The 13,974-nt window shown below is 42.1% G+C and overlaps 1 protein-coding gene across 9 annotated transcripts in view; it reads left to right on the top strand.

Moving 5' to 3' along the window:
* Positions 1–1,376: 1,376 nt before the first annotated feature.
* The window catches only part of MPDZ (multiple PDZ domain crumbs cell polarity complex component), an 856,387-nt gene continuing 843,789 nt past the window's right edge, over positions 1,377–13,974 (top strand). For 7 of the 9 annotated variants that reach the window (XM_086961393.1, XM_086961386.1, XM_086961392.1 and 4 more), the window contains exon 1: positions 1,377–1,582. The gene's annotated coding sequence lies outside the window, so the exon portion shown is untranslated. The remainder of the gene's footprint in view (positions 1,583–13,974) is intronic. The other 2 variants (XM_086961394.1, XM_086961389.1) reach the window with 2 other exon arrangements.

The raw sequence follows: 13,974 nt of genomic DNA, 5'->3' as shown, positions 1-13,974 counted from the left end.
GTGGGTGTGCGTGTTGAAGTGAAGGTATTGCAAGAAATTACATGCGGGAGAAAGTGAAAAAAGGGTGGTGAAGTGGAAGGAGATGAGGTGTGAGATGTGCAGTTTCAGGATCTCAGAGACACGTGAGTAGATAATTGTGTCTAAAAGAAACTGCCGAGGAAAGAAATGTATAGGGAATCAATCGCACGAGTGATTGAGGCACTCCAGAGATCACTAAACCTTACAGACTTTAGTAAAGTGTGATTTCACAGTCTGTATTCGTAGAATTGAAACCTTTTCAAAATGTATTTTTCACCACAAAAACTGTTGTTGCTCATTTGTCTGATACTGCTAACAAGCATTGGCAGAGGCAATATGTCTGGCTTGTGGGATGAGCATTTCCATTTTCCAGATAATATTATAGTTGGATGCAATAGCCGAAAGCTCACGCAGAGAGGCACCAAATTACTGGTTGGTGGGACACTATGTGCAGTACAGGATCCTAGATTACACGTTTGAAGCCACAAACTTAATTACATAGGCGGGCCGCTTTCTTGGAAGGATTCCTAGTTAATCTTCTTAGGCCACGCCCCTTTAAGAGCAACAGTACTGTTTTCGGCTCACTTAAAGCCATGGACTTGAAGGGGGCTCGGGTTTTGCTACGCCAGTGGCGCAGAGGTCCTATGTTTGTCATATAGTGTATCTGATTGGTCAGTCTGTCTGCATGCTGCATAGTGTCAGTAAGAGAAATCAACACACCACTCCACATCCTGCTGTATATTGCTCAGAATCCAGCTGAAATGTACCCTGCTATGCTAGTTGCAGAGCTTCTGCTTATTTGATGAATTTCTGATGGTCTGACGCTTGGAAAAGTTAGCAGTATGTTGTAACCACAGATAGGCACCGGTCAGTGACTTTCTGTTTGATTTTGAAGTCTGGCAGTCGTAATGAGCCCTGAGTTGTAAATAGAAAGGTGAGAGCGGAATAGTTATTTTTTGAGATTCAACTCTGTTTTTTATTTATTTAATCCAGGACTATTTCAACTGAAAACAATATCAAGGCTTTAATGGTAACGTTTTTCCAGCAGAAATAAACCAAACTATTTCCAAATATATTTGCTTTGCTGGTAGGAATATTGTAGGGGGAAAAAGTTGAAAACTATCAACATTGCTGAGAAACAATAGACTGAACCCTTCATCAGTAAGAAAAGTTTGTAAGTGTGTACCAAGATAGCAAGAATCTTTAACACACACTTGATGGTTTCTTGTAAAAGTACGCTCTGACAGTATCCAAAGAAAGTCTGACCAGGGCTTCCCAAATCGGGGGGGGGGCTCCTAGGATGCACAGAAGGGGGCCGCGGCCGCCCCCTGCCTGACGTCGCGATGACGCGCTCAGGCTCCTCCCGGTGCGGCAGCGGATGGTGTCGCTGCTGCTGAGCAACAAGTAACGGGAGCCGAGGCCCGGGTTATCTCAAAGCCGAGAGAAGCTACAACCTCCTCGGCCACTGCAGGGCGAGGAGAGGCCCCGGCTGGACGTGCAGTCCCGGGGGACCCGGGCACGCGCTGACCGCAGCGCCCCGAGAGGAGGCGGCCGGCGGCAGAAGGTGATCTGGGGATGGAGGGGTCTGTGTTGTCCTCCGGCCTGAGGGAGGCGGCGCGGCTTCCAGCCTGTGGAAGCCCCGCGCGTCTCCCTGTGCTCGAGTGTCTCCGTCTGTGTCTTTCTGTTGCCGGGGGGAGGAGGGAAGCCGTCTGATCAGCAGGCACTTGAATCGGGAGCAAGAAACATGCCCGGAGGCGCTTGTTTACTAACATTCCTGCCGCCTTACCCACACGCTTCTCGCTGCGCTGCTTCGGATGAGGGTTTTCTGGGAAAGGATGCGGTGCAGATGTGCACAGAAGTTTCCCCGGTGTGATGCCACTGTACTACAGTGACAGCCAATAGCAAGGCTCACATTATTAAGTTATCTTTGCCACTGTGCTTGTGCTGACTGAAATGTGTGTGCGTACTACAGCAAGTCGTTCTATATTACCCAGTTTCTGTGTTGTTGCGGGCACAGTGTGGCGTGGATGGTGCTCTGTCACTCAAAGTAGTTACTGCGGTGTAGTTGATCACATGTATAAAACTGTTAGAGGGATAGGTGTACGTCTACCGTAATGGAGTACGCCGTTACAGGGCAGATGTAAATCATGCAGAGTGTGCCCATCCATTGTGGTACAGTATAGCAACGTTACTGTAAGTATTGTGGTCTGCAGTGCATTGTCGCACAGAATAATATTTATTATCCCATAGGCGTCAATGCAGAATAGCTGCAGCCCAGGAGCACATTATGCTAGTATGAGACATAGTTATGCTAGTATGGGACATAGTTTAACGCAAGGCAGTGTGAAAGAATATAGCATTATAATTCTTGAAGGGATCAGTATTTCTTGGCTCTAACAGATCTTAAGTGTGTTGATAAAAAAGAATATAGCATGTGATGGTGCAGTTTGATAAAGCGCAGTGTCACACAGTGGTAATGGGAGAATCCTCATTGAACAGCTGTGGAACCCAGGGCCTTCATTTAGCATGGGAGGCCGCCAATATAGAGGGGCGCAGGCAGGAGTGTGCATTAAGTTAATGCCAACAGCATCTTGCTTCAGCCTTGTCCATGAGTGCATGTTTCTGTCTGATTTTCCAGTTTAAAGTGGTTCTAATCCCTCATTATCACTCAGCGGGCACTGTTTTTACCATCCCAATACCCCCCCTTGGCAGCTCTTCGCCGTCTCACCCCCTGCTGACACACACCAACAAAGTCATCATCACCGCGAGGCAGCTGAGCTTTCTGTGATTTAGTCGCGCTGGGGGCGGTCCGGAGATGTTTGTGCTCAGGGGCCAGTCACACCTCTGCCAGGGCCTGACCAGTGAGTCAAATGCCCCCCCTGCTGTCTCATTTAATTCACTAAGTATCAGCAAGGGTGCCACATTTCTCCCCGCCCAGGGCGCTAACTTAACAAAGGCGGCTCTGAGTGTATGTGTAGTAGATCACGGGACGCTGTTAGGGCCCAGTGCACATTGTTTATTAACCTCTTGCTTACTGTACACCTTACGCCTTACTCATTAATGTAGGCAGGACTGAGCTAGGTGAGTACAATGATATGCCATCCGCATGTTCACGTGAACGTTTAAGACGTTTTTTTCATTCCTGCCAACCGAGAGTCACGTGACATCCGCTCCAGGGAAGTTTTGGCCCGGGTCTAAAGGATGAGCTGTTTATGGGACAGGAAGGCTTGTATCCACATAAGTAGGTAGAGGTCATACATGGGATTTTTGAGGCCTTCATGGATAGCAGAGTAATTCAGAGCAAGGAAGAGGTGAAAAGGGTCAGCTCTCAGAGCAAAACAAAGATCTTTAAGGTGTCTCCTCTGTCTTCCTTCTGAGAACAACGTAAGTGGTTCGATTGCCAGTCAGAAATCAGGCAACCTTAGTGTTTATTATACGCGCGTGATCTATTTTTTAAGAGAATTGTCACTTTGTTAAACATGGCCTGACTTAAAATTGCAAGAATCTGTACTAAAGATCGCACGTCTTTGAAAAACACATTCCATGCTTTACATCTGATACAAATGCTACAGTGCACAGTCACCCATTTTTTTTTAGCACAGGGGGACACAATGTATACCTTTTGTGAAAATTCCCGTGGACCAGTTGTAACTGAATTATAATGGTCCAGGTGCAAAAACAACGATTGTACTGGGGAAATGTAAATTACGATGCCTTGCCATTATCTGGCGTAATATGATCAATCCCCTATAACTGAGACCCTTCACTCTCCCCAGCCTGTGGTGAGCTGGGGCAGTGGCATGCATGTGATTCTTGTATGTGCATATTTATTGAACTGGGTAGCAGTATGAATCCCACCGAATTTTTATTATTATTAAGATCTTTATTTCAGCAAGATAGCCATAAAAGACACATATATATATACATACATAAAACAAGGATCAATCAATTACATACATCAGTTCATAAAATAATTCTTTTTTAAAAAGTAAAGTGCAACATCAAAATTCATCAGTCTCCTTATAGCATGGTTCATTTAACATAATTCATTTAGCAGCAGGAGTGGAATATAAAGTGCACCTCCTCAGAGCATCTGACCCAATTTCTTCCGAACAATAAACACTGAATGAAGGAATCTACTGATACTGAAAACAATAAACTGGGCAGTATTAGTTTTTACAATCCTATATGCTATAAGGCAAGATCTAGTTCCTAGGAGAGCGCACATGGGTTTTAACCATTTTTTCCGGGCTTTCGAATACGCTTTACATATGAACAGCATGTGAACTTCGTTCTCCATACAGGAAGCTAAACACATAGGACATCTTCCACTAATATCATTTGTAGATGCCCGGTTTTTCTTTGACCAACGTTCTATGTTAGAGTTCAACATGAGATTCCCATACCTGAATTTCAGGTAGAGAGTCTTAGCAGCAGGGGGCAGTGGCATGCATGTGATTCTTGTATGTGCATATTTATTGAACTGGGTAGCAGTATGAATCCCACCGAATTTTAATAGACTACTAGAGTGCTAACATGCTACTTTCAAAACATAAGGGATGCACTCCTGGACACCATGTTACTGGAATAGGACCTGTTACATGTAACTCCTTGCCCTAGGAGCAGGAAGACGTACATGAATATTGAGGTGTTAATTACAGACATTAACCCAGCTGGTTACACGTGTGAGGAGAAGTATAGATTTGTATGCCCATATTGTATGTTAATTGGCTAAAGACAATTAACAAGAGAGGTCGGTACTTAAGTCCTGCATTAACTTTCCACACCTGTTTCTTCAGACAATCCATCCTGTCTGTTGCTTAATACCCTCTTAATTTAAAAAAGTGTAATTTGATAGACATAGAATGTATTTTTTTTATTTTCAATTTACATTCATGAAATTAGAGCTTTCAGAGGTGGAGAAAGTTATTAGCTGATCTGATCTCATATTTACAGTAGATGTGTGCTCTTTGAGAAACTTATACCTTCAAATGAGTTGCTGTTTAGAAAAGTGATGTTACTTAAAAAAAAAACTTTTTCCCACTTTCTTTGTGTTAGTAGTTTGAGCCCCCTTTAGGAAGGTACACTAACCTCATATTCACTTTCACAGAAGTTAAAACATTAAAATAAAAGTAACATTGTTAATCCAACTTGAAACATTTTAAAATAAAAAGCATTGTAAATCAGACAGAATAACAAGGCATCTATTTCAAATCTGAGCCAACGAACCACACCATTTTTACTGACTTCGAACACTATATATAGGTAAAATGAACAAACAGAAAGGGATGTTTTCGGGGACTCATTTAATTCAGGGTCTTGTTGCAGCACAGATTCAAACCATTGCCATTTACATATGTAGTCTTCTGCACAAGAAAAGGAACGATTTTCAAAGCTGACATTTCCAGCAACATGCCTTCCAGTTCAGGCACACTCAACATTCTTTGAACTAGTTGAACAATGTAGTTCATTATCTGAACTCAGTCATCTTCCCCGGCTGCTGTTGTGGGAAGGAGGCGCCGTGCTATGTGGGTTGATGCCTTGATGACACTTGTCTTAGGTTCTAGCTATGAATCCCATTGGTAGATCTGGACTGGCTAGATCTATTTAAAATTACGCATTTTAGTGTTCAACTGTCTGATTTACAATAGTATGTAATATACACATATTATTGAAAGTTATTTAGGTTTAAGTAAATGACAATAAGTCACAGTTCCGCTAAATAGTATATTGTTACAACATGCACATATCCCATTTGAGTCAAATAGCCATATAGGCAAAAAGCTGCTTTCATGGTAGAGTGTAATTTTCTGTATGTGTGACATAGTCATTTTCACTAGTTATTTGTGAAACTAACAGTGTGCATTAGTGCAGCTCTGATACCAGGTGGTTTGTACTACTGCTTTGTGTTAATAGAAAATAAATACATCATTGTCACTTGAGACATTTTTGTGTAGCCAATAGCACTTTATTCAGACGGATGTGGTTTGAAACAATGTAGAATCAAGAAAGTCCTGCCATTGGTCCATATAGGGATCTGTTACTGTTGAACTGATAATTGGCCTAGCGCTTGGGCAAAGAGCTGGAGAACATCACATTTTCTCATTTTGCAAATTAGTACTTTCATTGCTGTGCATGAAGGTGCAGTGCCTATTGGTATAAACACTGATCTTTATTGGAAAGGTCAATTATGGTTGCTCCCATCTGATTGACCAAGATGTGGAGCTGGTTTGGGGTGTACCATCAACAATACCTTACAGTTTACCCACACCCTACTTAAAGGAAGACATCACACACAATTTCTCACTGTCATACTCATGCCCCTACCTCTCAGTATAATGCACACCCCACCTACATCTCAGCCACTAACACTCCCACCACTATATTCTTGTAACACAATATACCTACAAACTGCGGTACCACCTACAGTGCAACATATCTCATCTCCTACCCATGCACCCCTTCTCTGCCCTAAACCACCACCTACATCTGCACCTACACCACCACCATCATCTTCCACCTATGACAACTAGTAGGTAATTTGGGCTGATGAGCCGCACCAACATTTATTATGAATGACTGGCTTTCTTTCAAGGCCCCTGGGCCTGAACTCTCTGATCCATTATAAATATATATTTTTTCTGGGAAGGATGCATTTCCCTATGGCCCACCAGTCACTTGCATCTGCTTCTATCCCATTGCATGTGTGCTTGACAATCAACTTGGGATGCCACATGCATATTATGAAATCTCAGACAGTGGCTGCACGTTAGCATGTCTTTACCCATTGGGTGTCCAACTCCTTCCGAGAAATGGCCCTCAGTCTGATACGCCCAGGTGCAGACTCAGCCTTGACAAAGGGGCATGTCTTTTGGAAACACAGTGTGGGTTTACACCACTTTAATGGAGGGGTAGGTGGATGGTTTGAGAAAAGGTGGATGAAACAAATGCAGTTGATGTACAGAGGCAGAGCGCTTGTCATTAGCTATTTACATTCATTAATATGTACAGTTATATTTATGATAGCTACAGATGCCAGTAATAATAATATTTAGAGCCAGCACAGTGCTGGATGTTAATTCGCATTGATGTCAAGTAGACGGAACCATTGATGGAAGTGGATGACTCCATATTTTTGATTGGCAGCATCACCCTGAAAAAGATGATGTGCCCTTCCTATTTTTTCCTTTTTGACACAAAAAGAATCCCTAGTGCACCACTGACATTGGCATAGTGATATGCTATTGGTGAATCTGGGTAGTCCGGCAGGGGCAGTAGGCTCTGTGCTCCTAAAAAAAAGTAGGTACCTGAATTTATTTGTTTTCCAAATTAAGCACCAATACCACCTATGTTACATCAAAAGTTCTATACCACCACTTGCATCTTCTCTCCTCCAAATGCCATCACCAATGGTCTAACAGCCAACATAATTGGCCAAACCAAATACACAACATACATAATATACATCACACCTAAACCAGGATGTACACCCCCATATAATCTATACCCTTCACCTCTACCTATACCACAAGTTGTACCCTACACTTCCACCCATGACTTTAAAAACTACCTACAAGACCACCCATACCCTACAACACCTACACCATATGTTACAACTCATACCCTAAAATCCCACCTACAGTATAATCCATAACCTACACAGTTCTTAACTACTTATCTACAACATAATTGTCTATCCAAGCACAACCATTTAAACTCTACTCTTAAACTCTACACCACCTCCTATGACTTATATGCCATTGAATCATCAAAACCACAATCAACATCGTATCCTCTACAGCACTACACAAACCTCCCACAACAAGACTTACACCATCCACACCAAAGACACTGGGATATATTATCACCTACACAGCATGCATCCTCTCCCCTTTGCTGCATGCATCCACTTACATACTACATCCTTTTGGCCCCAAATGCTATATCCTCAACCAGACACCTCCTATACAGTACACCACCTACAAGTAATACATCATACCCCAATACGTATACACTACAGTACCATATTTCACACCAGCATCTACACCGAAGATGTCATCATCACTCTACACCACCCACCATAATCGATACACATTATACGCCACGCTTATTACATCGAATCTCCCTTAAACCACTGTCACCATAAACCATATATTCCACTTAATACCTACATACACCTGCCTCAACACATGCTTCTTCTTTTGAAATGTTTAAGAAAAGCAAGAACTTCATTTTTACACTTTTTAATTGTCTACATTTCAGTAGCATATTAAAAGCTACCTTGATTTTGTAATAACTTCACTCCAAGATGACCTACGAGTTAGCGCTAAGTCCCTACAACTACTAAATAGTAACTCATCTAACACTTCTAAGTTAATATACACAAATCTATTTGAAAAACAGAATAAACACTGCCCTTTTCAAGTAGAACTAATGGTTCCGTTCAATCCCTTCTTAATTCTAAGGTATACCAAGATATCCATCCTAGATTTCTGATTTAGAATTTTGTAAGGAAGGTAGCGTCCTACGTTGTTAGCCTCACTTGCCAATTCCTACCTCAAAGCTGAAGTCAGGTTGGGGGGATAAATAAGGGATGACATTCTCAAGCCGACTTTTTCAAGGAGACTAAATAAATGGAGGTGCTTGACAAGTGTCTGGTGTGTGCTCGTGTGGTGTTAATTCTTTTGTCTAACTTTCTCCCGGTCATGCATGCCTCATACTGAAGACAGTAATCCTGCTGTTGAGCTCACCAGGCAGTGACGTTGTAGAACCTTCAGTCCTAATCTTAACCTCCCACTATTTTGTCTGTTCAGCACTGCTTTGAGGCTACTTTTAGTTACACCTTTCCTCTGTCACGCTTGCAGGCTAGTAAGAGTATTTTTTTATACCCCGTCAGCATACGCTGGAAAGAGAATTTGTGTGGACGTATGTTAGTGGAGTTAGAGAAAACATTTTCTCAATATAAAAGATAAAACTATTGGCTTTGTTAAATCTTGTTTTTGTGTGTGTAGCTTCGCTTTTTGCCAATTTAACATTTCAGATCTGCCTTTGCTCTTATACTACAACACTTTCTGACTCCCCTGGTCCTGGCTCAGCTGGCTGCAGGAAGTTTTCAACGGAGAGTCTTCCCCAGCCTCAGGAACTCTTCGTGTCGCAGATGCACATAGCAAGATGGTTACCCTTTTGGAAGAAACATGTTCCTAAGTTCTAGTACTTTACCCGAAGGCTCTTCTAACTGCAACTCTCCCTTTGCCTGTATCCGAAGGTCGCTTTGCCACTAGATTCAAGCAAGCCTGGCTGAAGACGGCTGTAATGCCAGAAACCGGTCCTAGGAAGCTTGAATCCGGTCCAGGGAAGGCATGGCTTGGCAGTTCGGGCTGGCCTGTTCCCATGAGGCACAGGGTCAGACTGATTTGCATATGGCCATGTCTGAACTGGGGTGGCAGAGTGGGCTAAAGAACAGTGATGGATTAAACCCAGATCTGTTGACTGGGTGTGAGTGTTTGATTGGTCCATCACCACCCCCTTTTGTACTGCTTTGTATCCGAAGGTCAGACCGTTTTTTGGTAGCAATCTGCAAAACCAAATCAATGTGCTTACAAATGCTTCCCCTTCGTGAATACAGAGCCACTGATCTGCCTACTGTGTTTTATAAGTGTTACACTGTATATACACATAACACAGTCCTTATTGAGGGCTGTCCGTCGTTGCAGGTACTCTGCAAGCTAAAGAAACGTATCTTGCAACTACGTTTGAGTGGTTTGTGGCTCTCTGATACTCGTACACAGACAAGACCCTTAAAGACACAAATTGCTAACACGTGTAGCATTTTTGATATCTGAGAAGACTTTTGCATGCAGCTACAAAGTCCAGGTTAGATCAAGACCTGCTTAATTAATGAAACTTTTTTTTTCTCCAAATGGCTTTTCGAATTGTTTACCAATGATACTCGATAATCTGGTATACATTTTTTTTACGTGGTTTCTCATGAGCTGGAAATGAGGAGGGGTAGGGCTCTATGGTGGCGGTTCAGAGCCATTCAAAACATTCCTATTCTGAGGGTCGCATTGTACAACCTGTGAAATAAATTACTCTATGATTTAGGGGCATAACTCAGTTTACTGCACCCCCTGCTGTGATGGAGGGGGGGTCCCGACCATTAAGGTGACCCAATCCATTCAGAAGGCCCTAACACTTCGGTGGGGGCCCATGCAGCCCAAGGCCAATGAATATCTGTGACATGTGGGAGAACATTTTGTGGGTGGCCCCATTAGTTTGAGGTAATCCATTGCTTTGATTCTGACTCTGCATACCTCATATATTTGAATTTTATTCAGCAAATACGTGCATATTGCAGGTACTTATTTTCTCATGATCTATACCAAAGAGAATATGTCAGTTTAAATACATTTTGTGGAATTGAGAAAACTCTGTGTTGGACGCAGTACACTCAACATGCAGTGTGGAGCCGCCCCGCCCCCTTCCCCGCCAGCGCCTTGAGACCCTCGCGAGTGAGTAGCTGCTCTTTACCAAACCCTGATTGATTGATTGATTGATTGAGTGGGACAGGAGATCTCAGTCACTTTGTTATTTTAGTATATTCTTTTATTTTTTTATCTGAAAAGTAAATTTTGGCAGGAAACCTGCTTTTCATGGGTTTTAGCGACATACTTTTTTTCACATCATATTGTTGTCAACAAGTTCCCCTTTTTACAAAAAATAAAAGATTTGCACACCCTCTCATTAGTTTCACGTGCATGGTTTCCGAATTTGTTGTTTCTCATGCAGTAAATGAATTACCTCAAGGAATCTAGCAGTGGATAAATATTAACTACACCTGTTACACTGGTAATTGCAAACATATAAAAAAATATTATATTATTTGCAGTAATAGCTTGAGAACTGTAGCGTCCAAGATGAGGCTACTGAAGTCGAGAGCAGTTGAATCGGCAAGTCTGAACACAGTCCACCCAAGTGCGAAGAGCAACTGGCATGGGTGGGACAAGAGATTATGAGAGCCCCCATGCCCCTCCAAAGGCTACAGTGTTCAGGAGAAGGAAGAAAGGCAGGCAAAACAGGATTATGCGGGAGACCAGAATCTGCTTCCTCCTGACACAGGTTTATATTTCTCTTGATAAGAATTTGCAGAAAGCCAAGTTGTCGTAGATAATTCTGTAATGTATGGAATGAAGTTAAAACAGAGCGTGTTAACTCATGCAGGTTGTGGTGATTGAGTTCCCTCTTTGTGACCCACTCCTGAATTAACCCGGGGGTAATAAGTGATGAGTCATTTGTAAAGAGCAATGAGCTATTTGCTCTCTGGTTAAGAACCTTCACTGCTACACTTATTACTCTGGACTACCTAACCCAGGAGGTTCCTGGATGCAGCGATTAAAATTGCTGTGTGAGGCACAAGTGCTGTAAGTCAACTTACTTTCTTGAACCTAGCCGACATTTATTTCTTACCCCTGAGGCAGGGGTGCAATGCAAACTCTGTGCGGGAGGAGCCTTAATCCTTCAGGGTGCCCCCGCTGTTCAGTTTGAGGGCCCCCTTTCAGTTCAAGATCAAGGAATATCTAAGCGCCATGGGAGCTCTAGGGACCCATGCCACATTCTGTAGGGAGGGCCCATAATTATAACATACGCCACTGCCATGAGGCCTCCTTGTAGTTGTAGCACAGCCCCTTTTGCTTAGTATTCACAATTTTTTCCTGTTTCCTGTTAAGCAGGAGTGTAGCGTAGTTCAGTTATGTCTCGGCCACAAGGCACTTCTATGGACCCTTCTCGACGTACTGTTGACGTACTCTCACAATTTGTATATTACATTAGTCGGGTTTAAGTAACATTCCACATTTCAAATTTATGCAAATGTAAAAAAACAAAAATCACTAACTATGAAACCCTTTTCTTGTGTTAATGGCTTTAAAAGCACATTAGCATAATGCAGTGGTTTGTTTGAGATCTTTGTACCTAGAGATTCAACAATATTTTGCATTTCAAAGTAAATGGTGCAGACCGCAGAGTAAGAAGCCACTTGGTATTCAACATGAACTTTTTTCTTTAAACATTCAAGGTGGACAGTAATCTTTTTGTAAACATATAAGAGCATGTCTGTAGTTTGGATAGTAAACGTTTTTAATTGCATGTCTTTTTAAAATTTAGTTCTACAGGTGGAAACGCCATATAGGTACTGTTGTTTGAAGATGTTCCACTTGTTTCTCCATGAATTGTCTGGCACTTATTTAATCTGCTTCCTCCACTCTCATGTTGGTCAGGACTTAAAGCCCATCCTGTAATTGGTACACAAGTACTGGACATGCCTATTTTAGTCCTAACGCCTAAAGGGAACATTCAGAACAGTCTTTATGGTATCTGTTGTGGACCTCAAAATCTGGAATGAAATGCCAAATTTCCTAAAAACATTGAGCTGAGTGAAAGCTGTGCAGATGACTGCACAGCCACATGCTCTATTCTCTTATCTGTAAAACTTGAGAGTGCTTAGAAACAGGCTAAAGACAGGTAGGACACTTTTTATAATACATGGGATTCTGTAATCCCTGTATAAAAGACAGTTTCTAATTTCTTTATAGTCAACAACTTGTGACGCCCCCAGTCGCCGATTTAGAATGTCAGAATGCAGCTATTTTAAGTTATTTTATGCGAATGGATGGACGCTAATATTATGCATATCCTCTCTATTGCTCCCCAAATACAGCAGCAACCAAATAAGAATACAGAATTAGAACCAAAACCCTAACAGTCCAAATGTGCATAAAAACTCGGAACACACAGACATCTTCCTTCTTTCTTGCTGCTCAAGCACAGATACATACAAGGCCTGAGTCTGAGTATTTATGAATGTTTGCAGACTGCTTTGTCAGATTAAAGCAGTAAAGTAAAAGTTGTTGAATGTGTGGAAGGATTACTTTCGATGAAGTTCGCCATCTATAGGAGTTCATTTGGTATCATTTTATTTGCGTAGGGCTTCTTTATTTTGGCAGTTGGGGGATTCTTCATTTTGAGTGAGTTAAGCTTTCAGTAATTTGGAATACACAGAAACTTTATCTCAAAGTGAAGTCGTTAACAGCTGTGTTGGGAAGTGAGTTAATATTTAGGGTGGTAGACCGTCTGAAGTAAGTTATGGGAAACCTACAGTTGGTATTTCGTGAGTTTTCTTTAAAAAACATTGCATTACTGGTGCACATGTGCCGGCATTCTGGAGCTCAGGAGCGGTCTGTAAGTTCAGTAGCTTATCGTGCTCTTAGCGCAAGCGTGTGGCGGCCCCATGAGGTCTACCGCCTGTCATGCCTGTGTGTGAACATGTAGAGGGTGATGTGTCATTTTCAGGTTGCCGTTCAGCGGTGTGAGGGGCATGCATGCAGCAGCCATTTTGAACTGGGAACTGGTATATAGTTAAACTAGTATTTTGAAGGAGCATTTTGGGAAGTCGAGATTGTATTTAGCGGAAAGACCGCTTCATATGGGGAGAGATTGTGACAGTTTGAACACGGTCAGATATTGAGTGGAATATTGATTGCTTGTGAAGGTTAGTTGGCAGTATATATTATTGGAAGGTAGATTTAGGTAAAAATGACATACTCTGTAGTAAGTCAGAGAATAGATGAGAAGGTTCAAGCTTGTGTTGAAAGAGCATTCTCTTCTTTGTCATCAGAATTGTGGAAGATGATTTGATGAATGTGTGGAAAAGGTACATCCATCTATAGGAAAAACCAAAAATTATTTGTCGCAAAAATGGGTTTGGTTCATTGAGGAAACTGAGGTAAAAGTAGGTATGTCTAAGGAGAGCTGCAAAGAAGGAAACAGTTGGATAAAAGAATAAGACTCTTATTTTGTTTGGACTAGACGGTCCCGAAGAGAGGAAAAAAGGATCAAATCAATTGTATTTTGAAGAAAAGGCTATTAGGAGCAGAAAGAGGGATCACAAAGCGATGGCTT

The sequence above is a fragment of the Lissotriton vulgaris genome, chromosome 3_1, assembly GCF_964263255.1.
Source record: "Lissotriton vulgaris chromosome 3_1, aLisVul1.2, whole genome shotgun sequence".
Classification (NCBI taxonomy): domain Eukaryota; kingdom Metazoa; phylum Chordata; class Amphibia; order Caudata; family Salamandridae; genus Lissotriton; species Lissotriton vulgaris.
The sequence above is the reverse complement of the archived record's forward strand: the minus strand, read 5'-3'. Positions and strand labels throughout refer to the sequence as shown.